Consider the following 19561-nt stretch of genomic DNA (forward strand, 5'->3'; position numbering starts at 1 on the left):
TATAGAATAGAATATATAGAAAAGAATTCAATATATAGAAAAGAATTAGAGGCTTGCATAAAGAAACCATGATGTTGCATGTAAAGTTTGTTTTTTAACTTTATGTACATATATACATATATATGGAGGGTGTAGGTGTATATATACCCACACACATATGGTAGTAACAAAACGGATCCATTTGTCCATGTCCCTTCTACTTTTTTTTGGTTTTCTTATGTGCATTTAAAAATGTTTTATTTTTGTGTATATTTACTACCTCTCACCTCCCATTGACTTCCTCAAGTAGAAGCCTTCTCTTTTAATTATGTATATATATATGCATATATATGTGTGTGTATACATATAAATGTACGTACACATATAAAATATGTACATATAAATAGATAGACTGGCCATATCTGAGAACAGTGGATTACTACATGTTATATGTATCATGTTATGTTAAAACATTATATACATATATTTATTATTGTTGTTTAGTTGTTTTGTTCATGTGTTACTCTTTGTGATCCCATTTAGGTGGGGTTTTCTTGGCAGATAGTAGAGAGGTTTGCCATTTCCTTCTGCAATATACATAAATATAATATGTATTATATATTATTAATTATATTACATATAATTAATATATCATATAAAATTAATGTATATTATTGCTATGTTATATAATTAATCGTATATCATTAATATTAATATATTAATCATATAGATAATCATTAATACACATAATTAATTAATAATATTATATAGTATCAATCAATATTATTTATTATATATAATTAATATATCATGATTATTAATAATATATTACATATTATTAATTAATTAATGCAGCTCAAGTTCTTTTCTCAAGAAGTGAAAAGAGTATTTATGAAATAATTAGTTTGCTGCTTTGATCAAAATTGAGGTTTTACAAACTATTGTTATCACATCAACTGTTCTCCTAGTCCTGCTCATTTCATTCTGCATCAGTTTGTTCAAATTTTTCCATGTTTCTCTGAATCTACCATATTTTTCATTGCTTATGGTACAATGATATGTACTACATTCCTATACTATAACTTGTTCAGTTATTTCCCAGTTGGTTGGCACATATTTTGTTTTTAGTTGTTTGCCATTACAAAAAGTGTTGTTGGAAAAATTCTTGTACATACAGGTCCTTTCTTTTTATTCTTGGGATAGATGGCTAACACAGTGGCATCACTGAGTCATAGGTTAAGTACAGTTTGGTTGGTTTGTTGTTGTCCTTTGTTTTTGAAGAGGACCAAAATGACATTATCATGATAAAGTGAAGTTTCAGTGTGTCCGACTGTGGCTGTTCAGACCAATACAAGCTCACAATGCTCTACCACAGGCTGGTCACAGAGAATCCATCTGAATTTTTGGGGTGGGCACTCCAAATTTGCACATCCTACGTTAATTTGTGCTGTCTCAATTCTGCTTTGCTCATAGAGGACAGCACCCTTTCTGATGTGGGCATGCCATGCTGAGTGGTCCTGTGCCAGCGTCTCCCATGTTGCACAGTCAAATCCAAAGTTCTTGAGAAAGACCTTGAGAGTGTCCTTTTATTGCTTCTTCTGACCACCACGTGATCACCTGCCCCATGTGAATTCTCCATAAAATAGTCTTTTTGGCAAGACCACATTTTGTATTCGAACAATGTGGCCAGCCCATCGGAGTTGCACTCTCTGAAGCATAGTTTGAATGCTTGGCAGTTCAGCTTGAGCAAGGACTTCAGTGTCTGGTACAGTTTAATGACTTCTCAGAAGTATATTAACATGACTTTTCTCTTATATCCTTTCCAATACTTGTCCTCTCTTGTCATCTTTACCAAGCTGATGAGTACAAAGTGTAAACCTCAGAATTGTTTTAACTTGCATTTCTCTAATCATTAGTTATTTGAAGTATTTTTCATGTTTATTTATGGGTATTTCTTTACTTGAGAAAAGGCTTATTCATAGAGTTTGGCCATTTATCTAATGGGGAATGGCTCTTGTTCCTATATATTTGTATCAATTCTTTATATAAGTTGAATATTAGACCTTTATTAGAGGTCTGCTGAGTTTTTCCTAGTTTTATTCCCTTCTATTTATACTTCTAAATAGTTATAAATAGTTCCCTAGTTTATTTCCCTTCTATTTATAAATGCATTTATTTTGCTTGTGCTTAAAGCTTTTCAATTTTATGTAATCAAAATTTTCTATCTTATCTTTTTTGATCTATCCCTTGTTAGGCAAACATGCTTTTTCATTCACAGTTGTAAAAGACATCTATTTCCTTTCTCCTTAATTTTTTTTTTTTATGATAGGAGCTTTTGTGTATAGGATCAATATTTCTTCAGAATCTCCAGTTCTGCTTGCTTCATTCTCAGCTTACTCACTCTCAAACTGTTCTATTTCCTAGGCAGCCTTGTCCCAGTACAACTATTTACCCCTAATCTTTACTGGCTCCTCTATATGTACGGTGCTCCCACATTAGAATATAAGCTTCTTATGAATAAGGACAATCCTTCTTTCTTGTACTTGAATCACCAGTACTTACTTAGCACAGTACCTATATATGTATGGATATACATGTGTACATATGGGTGGATATATCTATCATTAGGTCATATATCCATTTGGTGGATGCTAGGTGATTTAAGATACATATCTAAAACTAACTTCTGTCTGCTTTGTAGTTTTCTATGCAGGTTTTTGTTTGTTTGTTTTACCATGGAGGCATAACCCTAGTAAGCCGGTTTTCTTGGGTTTATTGAACACAATACTGTTTTCAGTTATTTCTGAGTTTTGTTTACCTAAATCTGTTCTACTGATCAACTTTCCTATTTTTTAATCAGTACCAAGTATTTTGTAGTATAGTTTGAAATCAGATATTGCTAAGCCCCTTTAATTTTTACCTTTTTAAAAAAATTCTCTTTAGAGACTTGATGTTTTGTTTTTCCAGATTAATTTTGTTATTATTTTGTATAGTTAGATAAAGTAACCCCATTGGCACTCTGATTAGTATTATATTTAACCTGTAAATTAATTTAGGTGGCATTATAGTTTATAATACATTTGTGTGGTATAACATTAAGAATTAATATTTCTCTATTTGTCTTTTTATTTCTATAAAGAGTATTTTTAGTTGTATACAGCTAAGTCCTGAGTGTTATTTTAAATAGACTTTCTTCTTCTGTCTCTTACTGCTGGGTTTTGTTAGATATAGAGAAATTTTAACAATTTTTGGCAATTTATTTTATATACAAGTTGTTGTTTCAATTCATTTTTGGTTGACTCTAGGATTCTCTAAGTAAATAACCCCTATCATCTTCAAATAGCAATAATTTTGTTTCCTCATTACCAACATTGATGATATCAGTTTCTTTTTCTTGGATTACTGCTTGAGCTAGCATTTCTAGAACTATATTAAATATTAGTGATGACTGGATAGCCTTGTTTTACCCTTGCAGATAATTCAATTTTTTGTTTTTGTAATTTTTTAATATATACATACATATATATATATATATATATATATATATATATGTATATATCTCCCTTGACTTGTCCTCACACAATAGTGTTTGCTTCTGATTATGCCTTTTCCCAATTTGCTGTCCCTTCTATTATCTTCCCTCTCCTATTCCCTTCCCCCTTGCCTTCCTGCAGGGTAAAATAGATTTCCATATCCAATTGAGTGTGTGTTATTCCTCCTTAAACCAAACACATGAGAGTAAGGCTCACTTATTTCCTTTCATCTCCCTCCTGTTCCTCTTCATTGTAAACGCTCTTTCTTCCCTCTTTTATGTGAGATTATTTGCTACATTCTACCTCTACCTCTCCCTTTCTCTTATTCCTAGTACATTCTATTCAACAGTAAATTTTATTTGGGGAGGGGTATTCTTCCTTCATATTCAGCTAACCCTGTGCCCTCTGTCTATGTGTATATATACATACACACACATACACCCATGTACATATACATATCTACACACATATACATATACATTCATAACCACATACACCTACATACATATGCATGTATGTATGTACACATATACATATGTATATTCCTTCTAACTACCCAAATACTGAAGAAGGTCTCATGAGTTACAAATAAGATCTTTCCATGTAGGAATATAAGCAGTTCAACTTTCATGAGTTTTTTACATATAGTTTATTTATTTTTCAGTTCTTAACATTAACTTCCACAAGAATTTGAATTCAAATTTTACTCCCCATCTCTCCCCACCCTCCACCTCAGGATAGCATGCACCTCATCCACCCCTTCCTCCAGTCTGTCCTCCTTTCCATTATCCACCCTTCTTCCATCCTCCACCCTTCTTCCATCCCCCTTCCCCTCTATTTTCCTGTAGGGCAAAATAGATTTCTATACTCTATTACCTGTATAGTTTAATTTCCAGTTGCATGCTAAAACAATTTTTTAACATTCATTCTTAAAGTTTTGAGTTCCATATTCTTTCCCTCCCTCCACACTCATCCTCATTCAGAAAATAAGCAATTCAGTATAGGTCATAAAAGTGTAACAATGTAAAGCACTTCCATAATATTTATGTTGTAAAAGACTAACCACATTGCCCTCCATCCTATCCTGCCCTTCGTTTATTCCATTCTCTCCCTTGACCTGTCCTCGCATAATAATGTTTGCTTCTGATTATTCCTTTCCCCAATTTGCTGTCCCTTCTATTATCTTCCCTTTTCTATCTTCCCTTTTCTATCCCTTTCCCCCTTGCCTTCCTGCAGGGTAAAATAGATTTCCATATCCAATTGACTGTGTGTTATTCCCTCCTTAAGCCAAATGCCATGAGAGTAAGGCTCAATTATTTTCTTTCATCTCCCCCCTCTTCTCCACTGTAAAAGCTCTTTCTTCCCTCTTGTATGTGAGATTTGCTACATTCTACATCTCCTTTTCTCTTACTCCTAGTACATTCCATTCAACAGTAAATTTTATTTTTTAGGTATTTTCTCTTCATATTCACCTAACCCTGTGCCTTCTGTCTATGTTTGTATGTATACACACACACACATATACACACATTCACACATGTACCTATACATTACACAAATACAATATATACATACATACCCATACACACCTACATACACACACACACACACACACACACACACACACACATATTCCCTCTAACTACCCTAATACTGAAAAAGTTCTCATGAGTTACAAATAATATCTTTCCATGTAGGAATGTAAACAGTTCAACTTTAATGAGTTCCTTAAGGCTTCTCTTTCCTGTTTACCTTTCCATGTTTCTCTTGAAGTCCTTTGTCAAATGGAGGGTATTCAGAGGTTTTGTGAAGCTGTTCTCTGAGATATCTCTAGGGAACTATAAGTTCTCAGTTCCTCCAAAGTGGCACAATCAAGCGACAGGAATTTACTCCTCTCCTGGCCTGCACTCTGGTCTGTGAGCAACCACAAGTGAATAGTTTTCCCTTTTCACGGCCACCACCAGCTCCACCATGGAGCACTCTTCCTCACCCCAGGACTGCCACTCCAGACTGAGACCCAGATCAACTGCTCAATTCCCCTAGGGCCTTTAGGCCGAGGGCTCCAAAAGTGGACACTGCTGATTGGACACTGCTACCTCAATGGCTGCTGCCACCCTGGGACCAGCGCTGGGGCTGGACCATGCTCCCCTCTCACCCAGGTAAAAGAGCTTTCTTACTGACATTTGAAGCTGTCTTTGGTGTTTGTGGGTTGAGAAATCTGGGAATTGCAACTGCTACCCGTGATTCCCCACCCTGAAACCTGCTCCAGTCCTGTCTGTGCCACATGGCCCAGGATGGGCTGCACTTAGCTCGAAGCCAGGTGCAACAGACCCTTCCTGTCGGCCTTCCAGGTTGTCTTGGGCTAGAAATCTGTTTCACTCTGTCATTTTGTGGCTTCTGCTGCTCTAGAATTTGTTTAGAGTCATTTTATAGGTATTTTATAGGTTATAGGGGGACAGCAGAACAGGACCATCCTTCTATTCCATCATCTTAGCAAATATCTTGGCTATAGATAGTTTACTATGTAAAAGAAAGATTCATTTATTCCTATGTTTTCTAATATTTCTAACATAGATAGAACATAGATAAGTGTTATATTCTGTCAAAAACTTCTTCTGTATATGTTGACATTATCATGTGATTTTATTTTTATTTTTGTTATTTCTATGGTCATATTATCTTTATAGTTTTCCTAATATTGAGCAAATCTATATATCCAGCCTTTCTCTTTTTCTTTTGTTCAAATATTTATCACTGATATAATAGTTATCTCTATCTGGATGTCCCATAAGGCATCTTAGGTTCAGTATGTCCAAAACAGAACTTGCTATCTTCTCCCTAATTTTTACTCATTTAAAAACTTCTATTTACAACATTACCATACCTCTAGATACTCAGGTTTACAACCCCTGAGCCATCTTTGATTCTTCATGCTTCCTCATCCTCCATGTCCAATAAATTGTCAAGTTAAATCAATTAATTATGCATGTACAATATCTCTCCTATATGTCCCCTATTCCCTCCACTGATAGAGCTACAGCTCCAGTTTGGGCCCTCATCTGCCCTCATCTAAAGGTTTTTGCAGTAGCTTCCTAATTGATCTTTCTGCTTCTAGTTTCTTCTCTCTCCAAACCCTCCTCCACACAGGCGTCAAACTGATATTCCTAAAGTGCATTTCTAAGAAGACTCCCCTGCCCCACAAGCTTATGGCCTCTAGAGAAACATATAAATTCCTCTGTTTGATATTCAAACACTTATACATTAGTTTCTCACATATACTCCACTACATTACAGCCAAACTGATCTACTTCTCTCTCGTACACTACACAACATCTCTTCATGCACAGGTTGTGCCAAAAGTCAGGAATGCTCTACATCTCCATCTCAAAGCATTCTAAATTTCCTTTAAAGCAGAGCTCAGGTACCTTCATACATGGTGTTTCCCACCACAAGATGTAAGGGCCTTAATGGCAGGGACATTTTGTTTTTTGTTGTTATATCTCTAATGCCCTGTGCCTTGCACATAAAAGACATCGAATGCTTACTTAATTAAATAAAGTTTATTCTACATTCAAGGAACTGTGATAGATGCTGTGGATACCAAAACAAAACAAACAAACAAACAACATGGTAGATTCTTCCCTCAAGGAGTACATAAATATTCTACTGTCATATTCTTCCCTAGAGGAGCCTGTTGGCTAGTAATGTTTATTATAGGCTTGTTCTATGTTGGCAAAGAGAAAGAATAATGAGAAGGCTATCCATGACAAGAATGAGTTTGTAGTCTAATGAAGAAAACAGGACTATCCCTGAAAAAGACAATTTAAACACTTGTATAAGCAAGTGCAAGCCAATACAAATAGTCTGAAAACACAAGTAATCAGGGCTTTCAACCACCCTATATTTAACTTTTCTGTTCATCTGATGGTATCCAAACCTACCTTTGCCTTTGGGAAATTTTTGATCTACATTTTAATAGCCTTGTGTTCATTCATTATTTTGAGTCTTTCATCAATTTCCACTAGCTCCAGTGTAAACAAAGCATACTCTCAGTCCACTTTTCACCATTTACTGATATAAAAACACCATCTAGTGTCAAAAAAGGGCATCCCCAGACTATTTATAGAATAAAGAAAATCTGACCTACAGTGTAGCTTCTAGGAACACAATGTACTGAAAAATAGAGGCTGTGTAGTGTGTGTGTGTGTGTGTGTGTGTGTGTGTGTGTGTGTGTGTATGTGCATGGACACACATATAAATACTGATATGTGTATAAGATTAGATAAAAAAAGAGTCTGATAATCACAGTAGACTTTGGTAAAGCATGAGTTCTCGGGGGGGTGGGCGGAGTCAAAGCCATGATGGCAGAGTAGAAGCAGGGATCCATTAGAGCTCTCCCCTCAAATCCCTTAAAAAACCTGTAAAAATGACTCTAAACAAATAACAGTGCAGTAGAAGCCACAAAAGGACAGACTGAAGCAAATTTCCAGCCCAAGACAATCTGGAAGATTGACAGGAAGGATCTATCACACCAGGCTGAGTGTGGAGCACAATTTGGTATGGGCCAGCTGGGTGCAGACAGAGCTGAAGAAGGCCTATAGGGGACTGAATTGCTGGTGTCTCCTGTGGTCTCCAGACTTCTCAACACTCAAACGCCAAAGAAAGCTTTGAAGGTCAGTGGGAAGAGTGTCTCATTTGGCTGAGAGAGGATCATGGGCTAGCCCCAGCCTCAGCCTCAGTCCCAGTCCCAGGCCCAAGGCGGTGACAGCCACTGCTGAAGCAGAGGCTGCTTCTGGAGCCCTACACTTAACAAAGAACTCAAAAGTCAAGTAATTGACTGGGAAAATGAGCAAACAGGAAAAAAGAAACAGAATATAGATTCTTACTTTCTTGGTGAAGAGGTATTTTCTTACATTTTGGGTGATGAGGAAGATCAAAAGATACAAATAGAAGAAGATAACAAAGCTAAAGATCCTATATGCAAAACCTACAAGAAAAATATAAATTGGTTTCAGGCCATGGAAGAGCTCAAAAAGGATTCTGAAAATCAAGTAAGAGAAATAGAGGAAAAATTGAGAAGAGAAGTGAGAGTGATTCAAGCAAATCATGAAAAACAAGTCAACAGCTTGCTAAAGGAAATCTCAAAAAATGCTGAAGAAAATAACAGCTTTAAAATTAGACTAACCCAAAAGGCAAAAGAGGTCCAAAAAATCAATGAGGAGAAGAATGCCTTAAAAAAGCAAAATGAACTAAATAGAAAAAGAGGTCTAAAAGCTCAATGAAGAAAATAATTCCTTCAAAATTAGAGTGGAACAAATAGAGGCTAATGATTTTATGAGAAATCAAGAAATTACTAAACAAAACCCAAAGAATGAAAAAATAGAAGACAATGTGAAGTATCTCACTGGAAAAACAACTGACCTGGAAAATAGATCCAAGAGTGATAATTTAAAAATTACTGGACTACCTGAAAGCCATGATCATAAAAAGAGGCTAGACATCATTTTTCAAGAAATTATTAAGGAGAACTGCCCAGATAGTCTAGAACCAGGGGGTAAAATAAAAATGGAAAGAATACACCAATCATTTCCTGAAAGAGATCCTAGGAAATCTCCTAGGAATATTATACCCAAATTCCAGAGTTCCCAGATTGAGGAGAAAATATTTCAGCCAGAAAGAAACAATTCAATTATTGTGGAAACACAATCAGGATAACACAAGATTTAGCAGCTTCTACACTAAGAGGCCTTGGAATATGATATTCCAGAGGTTAAAGGAGATAGGATTAAAACCAAGAATCATCTACCCAGAAAAACTGAGTGTAATACTTCAGGGGGAAAAACAGAACTTTAACGAAGTAGAGGACTTCCAAGCATTCTTGTTGAAAAGACCAGAGCTGAATAGAAAATTTGACTTTCAAATATGAGAATCAAGAGAAGCATGAAAAGGTAAACAGTAAAGAGAAATCACAAGGGACTTATTAAAGTTGAACTGTTTACATTCCTACATGGAAAGATGGTATTTGTAACTCATGAGACCTTTCTCAGTATTAGAATAGTTGAAGGGAGTATATGCATGTGTGTGATACATATATATGTGTGTATATATGTATATGTGTATGTATATATATGGAGAGACAAGAGGGCATAGGGTGAGCTGAATATGAAAGAATGACATCTAAAAAAGAAAATTATGTACTGAGAGTAATGCACTAGGAGAAACAGAATGTAGTAAATCAACTCACATATAAGAGGCAAGAAAGAGCTTTTACAATGGAGGCAAAGAAGGGGAAAATGAGAGGGAATAAGTGAGCCTTTCATTGGATTTGGTTTCAGGAGGGAATAATACACATACTCAATTGGATTGGAAGTTTATCTTATCCTACAGGAAAGCAGTGAGGAAGGGGATGAGAGGGGGCAGATAATGGAAGGGAAGGCAGATTGGGGGAAGGGGTAATCAGAAGCAAACACTTTTGTAGAGGGACAGGTCAAAGGAGAGAATAGAATAAATGAAGGGTGGGACAGAATAGAGGGAAATATAGATAGTCTTTCACAACAAGACTGTTATGGAAGTGTTTTGCATGACTACACATGTATAGCCTATATCAAATTGCTTGCCTTCTCAATGAGGGTGGATGGGGAGGGGGGAAGGGAGAGAATGTAGAACTAAAAAGCTTTAAAAATGAATGTTAGAAATTGTTTTTACATGCAACTAGGAAATAGCCTATATAGGCAATGAGGTTTAGAAATTTTTCTTGCCTTATAGGAAAACAGAACGGAAAGGGATAAAAGGGGGGTGGGATTGAAGGGAAGGCAGCTTGGAGAAAGGGTAATCAGAAAACACACTGTCCTGAGATGCAGGGAGTGGGGAGATTGAATGTTGAAAACTGAAAATAAATAAATTTAAAGACAAAAAAAAGAAATGAGTTCTCTGGGAAATTTCTGTTACCTTAATTGTTATTTGGTTAATATTAACTGCTCAGCATGTCTGATTTCATCATAAGAAGGCACAAAACAATACCTAAGTATCTGATTTGATACAAATGTACATAAAGTTCCTATACAGGCACTATGTAGTGATTGATAAGTATATTTTTTAGAATGCCAAATGTACACTCAGTACCATACAAACCCAAGTTTTGAAGACTAATTCAGACACAAGTGTTGTTCATTAATATGCTCTTAAAAACTCTTTCTATTCCTGTCCACTAAACAATCACAGTATGATGAGAGTGAAAATATCACTGGACTAAAGACCTGCCATCCTTTTAGTTACCCGAGTTAGCAAACTTGGAGTCATTCCTGACCCTTCCTTGTTCCTCATCACGCCTCCTCTCCCTTCCCCTCACCCCCTTAATAGAATCAGTTGCCAAGTCTTAGTGATTGTACATCCACAACATACATCTCATCTATTTTCTTCTCTCCACTCACATAGTCACCACCTTAGTTCAGGGCCATAGCACCTCTTTCTTGGCCAAAACTCAAATAGAAATGGGGGCCATTACTCCGTACATGAGGATCCCTGCAGGCAGCATGTTAATTTAGTCTTAAAATGTAGTATTATCTATGTTTTATTGTATTTTTATTTATTTTGTTAAATATTTCCCAGTTACATTTTAATCTGGTTCAGGATAAACATCCCCAGGTCCTTCACTTAGCCTTACATGACAGGGAAGTAGGCCTTTTGCCATTGGCCATCTCCATGAATGCATTTCTTCCTCATGTCTGTTTTGTCTTTGCACCTCCAACATCTAGTTTGTCAATAAGCATTAAGTAACTGCTATGTGTCAGCCACGATGCTAAGTCTGGATGATATCTTCCTCCCCCCAAAAAAAGGCAAAAAGAGTCCTTGCTCTCAATATTGCAGTCTAATGATTAGATGAATTGGACAGGAATTAAGTAACCTGGAAGCTACTCCTAATTTTGCCATTAAAAAATGGCAAATTACTTTTCTGATCTTAGTTTCCACATTTGACAAATGAAGAAGTTAAACTAAATGAAATCAAGTAGACTTAAGTACAAATCTAGCTTCAGACACTTACTAGATGTGTGACCCTGGGCAAATCACTTTATCTTTGCCTCAGTTTTCTCATCTATAAAATAGGGGTAGTAATACTACCTGTCTCCCAGATTTGTTGTTAGAAACACAAGAGATGATATTTGTAAAGTGCTAAGAATAGTACCTGACACATAGTAAGTACTATCTACATGTTAGGAGTACACACACACACACATACACACACACACACACACATACACACATGTATTTCATATATATACATAATACACATATATACATATAGATACATAACATTCTATGATTCTAACGTATATTAAGTGCCCATCATACGCAAAACATTATGCTAAAGGTTGGGACTATAGACTAGGTCTCTGAACTTAGGAGTTTGTAATATAATGCATTTTAAATTAAAGTATAATGTCATACTGGCAGCAGAGATGCTGGGATCTATACCTTTTCCCAATTATAAGAAAAGATGGAAGACTGGGAACTTCAGAGCTGCAAAGGTCCTCCCTGTAGAGAGGGTCTGGGGCTACAGGGCTACAGATGCATGCATGGTGGAAGCTGATAGCAAGGAAAAAGGAGAGGCTACCTGGATGAGCAATAGTATCAGATATATTTATGAGCAGGGGACCTTTTTCTGCTTTATTGATCTATGTTGTTCAGAAGAAGAAGGAATTAGTTGCTACCAGGCTTCTGTTGCCAGCAACAAAGAATGTAGTGTAGTCAAAGATATAATGGAAAGACCCTTTAAAAAATATTTAATCATTTGTATCTTTAGAATATTTTGTGACACATAATAGGCTCTTAACAAATGATTGCTGATTGACCCTCCTGGATAGAATTTGCTATTTGCCTGAGTGTGCTTTTCTCTCTGTGTCTGGGACCTGATGAATTTATCAGTTCTCTACTTCTCCACATTTCTCTGCCATCATAAAGCTCTAAGGTTCTTAAAACCTGGTTTATTTATTCTCCATACTTTTATAATGACTTGTATGTCCAGATAAAGATAAGCTTATTTTTACTGCATTATGAGCAAATTTGTTATAGAGGCATGGATAAGAAAGGCAAATTAAGGGTCGAAAGGACACAGGTGATTCTGTAAGACCAACTGCCCTGGACACCAAAAGACTATCTTAAGTTCTCTGATGATATTAAGGAGACCTCAAAAGAAATCATTTATTATTTGAATAAAGTGTCACTTTTTATACCTCCATTAGCTAATCAACAAGTAATTACTTTGTATACTCTTTGTATACTCATCATTTAGCACGGTGCCTGACATTTAAGCATTTAATAAATGCTTGTTGACTGACTTTTTGAATAGGGAGGAATATGTTAAAATCATAAAAAATTCCAGCACTGTCTCTCTAATAGCCCTCTGCTTATTCAGATAAGCAGGGAGACTTATGCACAATGGAGGTGTTCACCATTGACAGGAAGGATGTTCTCTGTACAACATTTAACCTTTAGAAGGTGAGGTTCTCCAGATGCTTCTTTTTGCAGATGTTATTGTCATGAATTCATGAAACTCCTGAAAGTCATTCAATGATCCTCCTTATTGAAATTCATGATTACTCAAAAGAAGTCGACTTTTCATATAGGAAAAACTGAATAGGTGAAAAATACTTTTTGTACAAACAATGAAATGCAATTGGTTCAGTTCACTGAGCTGGAATATTAGGACATCTACCTAGGACAGACGCTGGGCCCAGAAGGGAAGAGGAAGAAGAAAGTGAGTTGGACTGCCTTTTAAAAACTTCACAGTGCTTTTAACGAGACCAAGCTATTCTACGGTACAAAAAATTGTCTCTTAATTAGTTAATTTTTTTTTAGTTAATTTTTAAAGACCAATCTTAAACACATTCTTCAGAGATTCTATGTGGATGCAAATCTTAGAATACCACAATCTCCAAAAGATTTTATTCCCAAGAGTTTCCCATCCTTCCTAGGCTCACTTTTTCTATAGAATTTTAGGCTATGGGATATGGGGCCATTCTACCTAATACCCTAAAATTATGACATTATAATATTGTAATATTTCCATTCTTTGCTTAAAAAATAATGGTTTTATTAATATAAATGTTTGTTAGGAGTTGGCCTGACTCAGGCTGGCCTTCTATTCATTAGGGATGAAATAAGTTACTCATTTGACAGTTAACAAAAGGAGGTTTACTTAGCCATAACACAGAAAGAATATTCAACAAGGATACTCCAATATTTAGCATGGGCAGAAAAAGCCCTTCTTTGTCTCTATGTGGAAACATATCTGGTCACCAGGACAGAATGTAATGATCTTGGGATATCCACCAAGTCTGAAAGGCTCTGACTCCAAGTAGGTAGGTCTTTTATACCCTTAGGGGACCAATACTATAAGAGGTTATCAGGAAGATGGCAAGGGATGGTACAGCTTGAGGCTTAGCCTACTGGGACAATCCAATCCTAGGAACTACATTATTAACTTTCAGAAGAAGACTGGCCTAACTCATGTTGGAGGTTGTGGTAGGGGGACTATCCCAGTGGCTTAAATGTTTTTCTCTTAAATACTAAGTTAAGGTAATATTTATCATCATTGTTTGTTTACAAAACAATGGGCTCCAGCATCCACGTGTTCATTTGTCTTACACTTAGAGTTTCCTTTCTGTTTGCTTGTATATAAGGAAAGAAAACTACTTATTCCACTAAAGCATTGAATGATTAATATATTTATCTGGGAAATCCATTCATAATTTATCATTTGTTATTTAAAGAGACTTGAATAAACTAGTCTTCTGAAAAAGAATCAGGGGAATTATACAGCAATATCATTGAGAAAATTTATGATCAGAGAAGAAGATGGGGCTGGTTTTGTAATAAGAGCAAGGAATAAGAGATAAAAAGGCTAAGTGTTTTATCAGTGCCTATGGAACATAAAGACAACAAAACTCAACAACTTCTTTTTGAGGAACACACTTAAAATAAAGCCTCCACAATACTGATCATTTCTGTTTTTTTATCAACTTTACTAGTTTGCTGGGATATGAGGTGAGTTAAAACACATATAGTTAAAATAAGATGATTAGAAAAAATTCAACTCATTGACAACTATATGAAACTAATGCTCTAAGTCAGTAATAGTAGAAATGAAAGTTTAAACAACTCTAAGGCAGCAAACTAAGATGACTAACACCAACAATGGAAAAAGATAATATTGAAGAAATTAAAGAAAGATAGTCTCATTTGGGTAGGACCTGTTGGTAGAGCTATGAATTGGTCTAATTATTGTGGAAAACAATTTGGAATCATGTGAGAAAATAGACTAAACTTTATGTCTTTTGACCCAGTGCCACTTCTCTTAAGCATACTTAGGAGACTGATGACAAAAATTCCCATATATAATAAAATATTCAAAGTAGCACTCTTTCTGCAAGAAAAGGGGTCTTTCAATTGGTGAATGTGAATATAATAGAATATTATTGTACTAGAAGAGACAACAAACATGTCATTTCTTATTATTCTTTGTAAAGCATTAGTCTGACCATGTGACCACCCACACTCACACCCAACCCCCAGTTCTGTAAACTCTAATGGCTCCTTATCACCTCCAGGGTCAAATATATAATCCTCTGTTTGGCATTCAACTTGCCCCCCTCCTACCTTTCCAATGAGATATTTTACATTTTGTTCTACTTTTTCCATTCTTTAGATTCTGTTTGACTGACTCTTGATGTCTCATAGAGGCATTATCTTCTACTTGCCCAATTCTAATTTTTCATAGATTGTTTTCTTCAGTTAAGTTTTGCATCTCCTTTTCCATTTGTCCAATTGTTCCTTTTAAGGAGTTATTTTCTCCAGTTAGGTTTTGTACTTCCTTTTCCATTTGTTCAATTTTCCTTTTTAAGGATCTGTTCTCTTCAGTGAATTCTTTTTTCATGTTTCTAAAATCACTGGCCAATTTTTCTCCTACCTCTCTCATTTGGCTTTTAAAATCCTTTTGAGCTCTTCCAAGAATGCTGTTTGGGCTTGAGACCAGTTCATATTCCCTTCTGAGGTTTCAGATGGGAGTACAGTCTCAGTGTTGACCTCTTCTGTATTCTTGTTTTGGTCTTTGTTCCCATAGTAAGATTCTATGGTCTTTTCTTTTCTGGTTTGCTTCTTGCTCATGATGATTGCCTTTTCCCTGGCTTTTAAAGTGGATCTCTGTTTCTGGGGCACGGGGGCTCTGTCCCATGGTTCTTGTGCTGAAAACTTGAGGCTTTGGGTGTTATGACCTCTGGTTTTTTCACCTCTGATATAGCAGCACTGACCTCCTTGTTGTTCCTCTAAAACTCACCCCATCTCTTTATTCCCAGAATTTTCACTGGCTGTCCCTGACATGCCTGGAATTCTCTCCTTCTTCACCTTTTCCTGGGTTCTCTGGCTTGTTCTAAGTCCTAGATAAAAATCCCACTTTATATGATTTTCTTGATTCCCCTTAATGCTACTCACTTCCCTCTGAGTTTAACTGCAATGCATTCTGCATATATCTTGTTTGTACATGATTGTCTTCATGTTTTCTACCCACTTATTAGACTAGCATGTCTTAAGTGATTAATAAAGGCGTATTGACTTGTGGACAATATGAAGAATTCTAAGACACTTGGGAAGATTTCTATGAATTATTGTAGAATGAAGTAAATAGAGCCAAGAGAGCAATATACACAATGACAATGACACAAAGGAAAATTACACTAAAAGATATCAGAAATCAGATTACAACAATGATAAATCCAAAAGGCTGATGATGACACTTAGCTCTCTTAGGTAGACAGGTGTTGGACTACAAGTATATAATGAGGCAAATGGAGTCAGTGATATGATCAGTGTGTCAGCTTGACTTGCTTAACTGTACTTTTTTTTATTTTAGTAAATAGTATTTTATTTTTTCCAATTACATGTAAAGATAGTTTTCAACATTCATTTTTAATAAGATTTTGATTTCCAATTTTTTTCCCTCCCTTCTTTCCTTCCCACCTCCCCAAGACAGCAAGCAATCTGACATAGGTACAAATGTACAATCATTTAACTGTGCTTTCTTGAAAGGGAAAATTCTAGTGGGAGAGTGGTATTGAGAAATTATAACAATGTAGATAGAAAAACATCAATAAAATAAAAACAAAGACATGTAGAAAGATATAGAAGATCTTCAATTGTTTACCTGAATTCTTTTTAGAGGATCAAGAATATGGACAAGGATAACACAGTATGAGAAGGTAAACTAGTCAACTAGCATTTATTATCTACTAAGTGCCAGAAGGGCACTAGGTGGCACAATAGATAAAGTGCCAGGCCTGGAATCAGGAAGACTTCTTGAGTTCAAATCTGGCTTCAGATACTTACTGTTTCCCTGGGCAAGTCACTTAACCCTGTTTGTCTCAGTTTCCTCATCTGTAAAATGCCAAACCAGTATCTTTGTCAAGGAAATCCCAAATGGGGTCACAATTTGAACATCACTGAAATGAATGAACAACAACAAAAGTGCTAGGCACTGTGCTAAGGTCTGGGGATACAAAAAATGCAAAACAAAAAAGACAGCTGCTGCTGCCATGAAATCCAAAGTCTAACAGGAAAGACAACATCCAAACTGCTATGTACAAACAAGATACATACAAGATAAATTTGTGATAGTGTTGGAGGGAAACCACCAAGATTAATGATGACTAATAGGAAAGGCTTCATGCAGAAAGTAAGGCATGAAGGAAAGCAGGGAAGCCAAGAGATGGAAATGAAGACAGAAAGACTTCCAGCTTTGAGGAAGAGCCAGCGAAAACACTTGGAGTCAAAGGATGGAGTATCCTGTTCTAGGAACAACATAGAATCCATTGGAACTCAGAGTAGAGGGGGTAAGACTGGAAAGGGAGGAAGTGGCCAGGTTATAAAGAGCTTTTGATTTGGGAAGTGAAAGGGAGCCATTAGAGTTTATTAAATAGAAAGTAGCATAGTCAAACTTCAATTTTGGGAAATCAATTTGCTAGATGAGTAAAGGATGGATTGGGGAGAGACCTAAGGCAGGGACAGCAACCAGTAAGCTATTGCAATAGTCCAAGTGTGAAGTGTGAGTCCTAGACCAGAGTCTAGGCAGTTTCAGAGGAGAAAAGGGTTGAGTATAGGAGAGATACACAGGTAGAAATGGTAGGACTTGACAACTGATGGGAAATGGGGAGGTAGCAGAGAATGAGGAGTCAAGGATGACAATACAAGCTTAGGTGACTAGGCAGAGAGTGGTGCCCTTCAAAATAATGGGGAAGTTAGGAAGAGGAACTTGGGAGGGAAAGATAATGAGTTCCATTTTGGAAATGCTGAGTTTAATATATCTAGGGACACCCAGTTTGAGATGTCCAATAGGCACAGGTGGAGGTAAAAGAATGGAAATTGGTAGAAAGGTTAGGGATAGACAAGTAGATCTGAAAGTAATCTGCATAGACATGTCAATTTATACCATGGGAGCTGATGAGATCACCACATGAAATAGCATAGATAAAGAAGAAAAGAGAGCCCAGGATAATGCCTTGGGGAATACCCATGCTTATCAGGTATGACCTGGATAAATATTCAGCAAAGGCTACAAGGGGTAGCTAGGTGGTACAGTGGAAGAGGGCTGGGCCTGAAATCAGGAAGACCTGAGTTCAAATCCAGCCTCAGATACTTACTACTGTGAGACCCTGGGCAAGTCAGTTAACCCTATTTGCCTCAGTTTCCTCATCTATAAAATGAGCTGGAGAAGGAAATGGTGAACTACTCCACTATCTTTACCAAGAGTTGGACACAAGGGAAAACAACAACAAAGGAAATGAAAGGAATGATCAGACAGTTAGGTGTAGAACCAAAAGAAAATAGAATCATAAATACCTAGAGACAAGAAACTATCAGAAGATGGGTTCAGAGAAGTCAAGAAGAAATTGGATCAATAAGTACTTCTTGAGTACCTTTGTGCCCAGCACTGTTAGGTTGTTGTGGGGAACCCAGGAAAAGCAGAATATGAATATGTTGTGCACATAGCAAAGCATGTGAATAGAAGTATCTTGCAATTAAGAAGGGATTAAGAAGGGCAAAGAGTTTGGGATGAAGGAAATGAGAGTTCTTCTGTACTGTCCTTCTGGTGGGACCACATCTGATTTAAGAAGGACGAAGATCAAGAAAAGGCCATTAGACTTGACAATCAGGAGACCATTATTAACTTTGAAGAGTAATTTCACTTGAATGAGGAGACCAGAAGCCAAACCACGAAGAGTTAATAAGAGAGTGATAAAAAAGGGAGTGGAGACACCTACTTAGATGGATTCTCAAGGAGTTTAGCCACAAAAAGTCATACAGCCAGTAGGTGTCAGCAGCTGGACTAAAACTCCTGTTCTTAAGTCCAAGACCAGATAACTATCCACTATACCACATTGTATCCCTTTGGACATCTAAAATCTGCCACTCTGCAACTTCAGTCCATGAGTCCTAGTTCTGCCCACTGGGACCATAGAGAACAAATTTAATCCTGCTTCCATAAGACAGTCCTCCAGATATCTGAAGAATACTTTTCACATTCTCCCCCTAAGTCTTCTCTTCTCCAAGGAAAAACATCCTCATTTCCTTCAACTGATTTTCACGTACCTTTATCCTGAAGCCTTTCACCATTTTAGACACTGTCTGAACTTTCTCCACTTATGAATGTTCGTAAAATGTGGTGCCCAAAACTGAACATGACATTCCAGATGTGGTCCCACCAAAGGGACAATACAGAAGAACTCTCCTCCTAGACGCTTTGTCCCTCTCGATGTAGTCCAACAGAGTAAGACAGCTCTATCCATATGCTTTGACTATGTGCGTAATGTATCTACTTCTGCTCCTCTTGGATTCCCCATAATAACCTAACACATTACTGGGCACAAAGAAGGTACTCAAGAAATACTTGTTGATTGATTTAATTCATTAAATTCATTGGAAACTTAAGAGACTTAGATCCTACTACTGGCTTATTCTATAGATTGCCCAGTAACTCGAATAAGTCACAGGTTCTCTTGGTT

General features: G+C 36.5%; 1 protein-coding gene and 1 long non-coding RNA gene across 4 annotated transcripts in view; one reads left to right on the plus strand and one right to left on the minus strand.

Moving 5' to 3' along the window:
- LOC140517928 (uncharacterized) overlaps positions 1–19561 on the minus strand; it is a 136908-nt gene that overhangs the window by 78061 nt on the left and 39286 nt on the right. The window lies entirely within an intron of this gene.
- The window catches only part of LOC140517922 (tripartite motif-containing protein 10-like), a 36251-nt gene that overhangs the window by 7399 nt on the left and 9291 nt on the right, over positions 1–19561 (plus strand). The window lies entirely within an intron of this gene.

This window comes from Notamacropus eugenii, chromosome 1 (genome assembly GCF_028372415.1).
Source record: "Notamacropus eugenii isolate mMacEug1 chromosome 1, mMacEug1.pri_v2, whole genome shotgun sequence".
In the NCBI taxonomy this organism is placed as follows: Eukaryota; Metazoa; Chordata; class Mammalia; order Diprotodontia; family Macropodidae; genus Notamacropus; species Notamacropus eugenii.